The sequence below is a fragment of the Elephas maximus genome, chromosome X (assembly GCF_024166365.1).
Source record: "Elephas maximus indicus isolate mEleMax1 chromosome X, mEleMax1 primary haplotype, whole genome shotgun sequence".
NCBI classification, from domain to species: Eukaryota; Metazoa; Chordata; class Mammalia; order Proboscidea; family Elephantidae; genus Elephas; species Elephas maximus.
This window is the reverse complement of record NC_064846.1, coordinates 2987414-2992059: the sequence shown is the minus strand read 5'-3', so window position 1 is coordinate 2992059 and position 4646 is coordinate 2987414.

The window sequence follows — 4646 nt, the reverse complement described above, 5'->3', positions numbered from 1 at the left end:
TCAATTAAGCAAGTATTTTTTAGAATTTCGTTTTATCTCTCGCCTTTTGAACTATACTTCCTTGCGTCGTTTTTTTAATTGTTGCTCCAGAGATCACAACATATATCCTTAACAATTCACTGTCTACTTTGAGTTGATATTGTGCAACTTCAGATAAATGTAAATGTAGATCCCCCCTCTACCCCATCCTTATGCTATAGTGGTCATATGCATTATACTTACATGTTTTATAAACCCTACAATACACTGTCTTAATTTTTATTTTAAACTGTCATGTGTATTATGAAGAAATTAAGAGTAAATAAATATTCTTTCATATTTACCCACATATTTACCATTTCTAGAGTTCTTCATTCTACCCAAAGATCAAAGCTTCCCTCTAGTATAAATTTTCTTTAGATTGAAAGACTTGCTTTAGCTTTTCTTTTTTAGTGCAGATGTGTTGATGAATTCTCATAGCTTTCATGTATCTCAAGATGTCCTTATTTCACCTTCGTTCTTGAAGGATGGTTTCCCTGGATGTAGAGTTCTGGGTTGAACTGGTTTGCTTCCAGCACATTGTGAAGCTGTTGTTCCACTCTCTCCTGTCTTCCACTGTTTCTGATGAGAATTCCGTTAGGATACTCATCTACATCCCCCTTTATGTAGTCGTTCTTTCAAGTCTGCCTGCTTTCCGTATTTTCTCTTTATCCTTTGTTGTCAGTAGCTTGACTGGGGGTTCACTGGCCTTCTTTAATCTGTAAATTACATCTGTCACCAAATTTTGGAGAATTTCAGCCATTATTTCTTCAAGTACTTTTTCTTCCCCATTCTCTCTCTCCTCTCTTGGGATTCCGAATACACAAGTGTAAGGTATTTTTACATTGTCCTACAGCTCACACAGGTTCTGGTTTTTTTTTTTTTTTCAATCTTTTTTCTCTTGGTGTATCAGCAAGGATCGTTTCTATTGATGTATCTTCAAATTTGTCATTCTTTCTTCTCTCATCTGCAATCTGGTACTAAGACCATCGAGTGAATTTTTCAATTCAGATATTGCGTTTTTTCAGTTACAGAATTTACAATCGATTCTTTTCAGTAGTTTGTTTTTATCCACTAAAATTTCCTGTTTTTAAAGTTCATTATGAGCAATAAGTTTATAAATATTAATAACTATTAACAAACATCAGTGTGAAAGAAGAATGGAGTAAGAAGAACCAAGAAAGGACTCTAAAAAGAGCTTCCAGAGTTCTAAAAAGAAAACGGAGAGCAACTGGCACCACAGAGCTCAGGGACCGGGCCTGTAAGACAGTTGCACATCAGGAACCACCCGCAGAGTGGCCTGGTCTGTCATGTTTCTTAGACATGCACAACTCAAGTAGACTGGCTGATGGAAGCATGAAGGGAACTAGCTAAAGGACATTGGGTAGCTCACAGGCATTTGAAGAGGGCTGGAGAACCAGGTTGGGGGGCTTTGCAGAGAGGAACAGGGTTCTAAAGCACACCCTAGTGCTAGGCCAGAGAAGGCACCCCTGTAGCCCTCTCCCGCCACAGGGCACAGACCCTGCAGCTTGCAGCACCAATGCAGGACGTTGAATACTGCCACGAGAACCACAGCTGCCACTGCTGCACCAGGAAACAGGTGGCAATGCCCCTGCTGCCGCCAACCCCACTAGAGTGGAAACTTGCAGCCCCTGATTTTTCCCATCTCTTACCCCAGATTCAGAGTTGGCAGTGGGTGCATCTGATTGGTGGAGCCCAGGTCATGTGCCCAAATCCTAGCTGCAAGGGAAGCCAGGAGAGTGAATATTTACCATCTTCAGGATCTATGGCAGCAAGCAAATTCTGCCTCATGGAGCGGAGCAATGCCCAAACATAGAAAGGAATGGTTAACCAAATTAAAAAAAAAAAACAAAAACAGCTGTCTACTTAATATAGTATGACATGGACAGGTGAAGGAAATCATAGAGGAGAGAGACATGTGAACAAAAAAAAACACAAATTACCAATATCGGGAATGATAGTGGTTGATATCACTGCAGATAATAAGGGACTATTATGTACTTGGAAACCCTGCTGGCGTAGTGGTTAAGTGCTACAGCTGCTAACCAAAAGGTCGGCAGTTTGAATCCAACAGGCTGTCCTTAGAACCCTATGGGGCAGTTCTACTCTGTCCTATAGGGTCGCTATGAGTTGGAATCCACTCGCTGGCAACGGGCTTGGTTTTTTAGTTTATTATGTAGTACTTTAAGGAGCCCTTGTGGCGCAGTAGCTAAAGCAATCAACTGCTAACCGAAAGGTCAGTGGTTCAAAACCACCATCAGCTCCGCAGGAGAAAAAGATGTGGCAGTCTTCTTCCGTAGAGATTTATAGCCTTGGAAGCCCTATGCGGTCACTACGAGTCAGAATCGACTCGACGGCAGTGGGTTTATGTACAACTTTATGCCGATAAATTTAAATACTTACATGAAATGAACAAATTTCTTGAAAGACACAAATTAGCGAAGCTCATTCAAAAAGAAATAGATAATCCGAATAACCCTATATCTATTAAAGAAATTGAAATTATAGTTAAAAACATTCCCACAATGAAAACTTGAGACTCAGATGGCTTCACTTTACCAAGTATTTAAGGATGAGATAATACTAAAACTACACAAATTCTTTCAGAAAATTGAAGACAAAGGAATATTTCCCAGTTCATTCCATGAGGCCAGCATTACCTTGATATCAAAATCATAGAAAAACATTAAAGAAAACTACAGACCAGTATCTTTCATGAACACACATAAAAAAATTCTAGACAAAATGTTAACAAATAGAACCAACCAGATATGAAAAGCATAATACAGCATGACTAAGTGAAGTCTATCATGAGAATGCAAGTTGGTTTCAATATTTAAAAATTAATCAATGTAACTCAGCACATTAACAAACTGAAAGTAGAAAAACTATATGATGAACTAAATAGATGCAGATAAAAGCATTTGACAGAACCCAATATTCATTCCTTATTAAAAAAAAAAAAACTCCCAGCAAACTAGGCATAGAGGGGAACTTCCAGAGCTTAATAAGGGACAATCATGACAAAGTTACAGCTACCATTGTACTTGGAGCACTGGTGGTGCAGTGGTTAAGAGCTATGGCTGCTAACCAAAAGGTTGGCAGTTCAAAACCACTGGCCACTGCTTGGAAACCCTATGGGGCAGTTCTGCTCTGTCCTATAAGTTGGAATCAACAGCAACGGGTTTTGGGTTTTTTTGGAACATCATACCTAATGGTGAAAGATTGCATGCTTTCCCTCTAAAATCCGGAACAGGACAGATGTTCACTCTTACCCATTCTATTCAACGTTCTACTGGAGGTTCTAGCCAGGACAATTAGGCAAGAAAAGGAAATGAAAGGAAGAAGTAAATAATCTCTATTCACAGATGACATAATTGTCCATGTAGAAAATCTGATGGAATCTACAGAAAAGCAACTGGAACTAATATGTGAGTTTAGCAAGGTTTCAGAATACAAGATCAATACACAAAAATCAATTGCATTTCTATATTCTAGCAATGAACAATCAGAAATTTAAATTAAAAATAATATAATTACAATAGCATCACATCTGTAAAATACTGAGGAAGAAATATGACAAAAGGTGTGAAAGACCTGTACACTGAAAACTACAAAGTACCGCTGAGACTAAAGGAGGTCATAATAGACGGAGAGAAGGACTTTGTTCACGGGCCAAGAGACTCAGGATTGTTAGGGTGTCAACTTTGTCCGATTTGCCCTATAGATCCAGTTCAATCCCAATCAAAATCCAGCAGGCTTTACCTTTAGAAATTGACAAGATGATTCTAAAATTTATATGGAAAAGCAAAAAACCTAAAATACCCAAAACAAAACTGAAAAGGAAGAACAAAATTGGAGGATTTACAATCTCTGGTTTCAAAGATTATTATGAAGCTACAGTAAATCAGCTGACGAAAATCTTCTATTTCTTCCTCTTTGGCCCAAGAGGTGGCACATGAAATCTTCTGTTCAGAAGTCTTCTCTGACATCCATCTTGATCTTTTCTCGTCTGGTCTTCAGTCACTATATTTCAATGGGTCAGATCTATTCTTCAGATGGTCTCTAAATTCAGGTGGGATATACTCAAAGTCATATTTTGGCTCTTGTGGACTTGCTCTGATTGTCTTCAGTTTCAGCTTGAACTTGCAAACGAGCAATTGGCGGTCTGTTCCACAGTCGGCCCCTGGCCTTGTTCTGACTGATGATATTGAGCTTTTCCATTGTCTCTTTCCACAGATGTAGTCAATTTGATTTCTGTGCATGCCATCTGGTGCGGTCCATGTATATAAAAAAAAAAAAAATAGTCACCGTTTATGTTGGTGAGAAAAGGTATTTGCAATGAAGAAGTCGTTGGTCTTGCAAAATTCTATCGTTCAATCTCTGCCATTGTTTCTATCACCAAGGCCATATTTTCCAATTACTTATCCTTCTTTTTTGTTTCCAACTTTCACATTCCAATCGCCAGTGATTATCAATGCATCTTGATTCCATGTTCGATCAATTTCAGACTGAAGCAGCTGATAAATATCTTCTATTTCTTCGTCTTTGGTCCTAGTGGTTGGTGCTTAAATTTGAATAATGGTCGTATTAACTGGTCTTCCTTG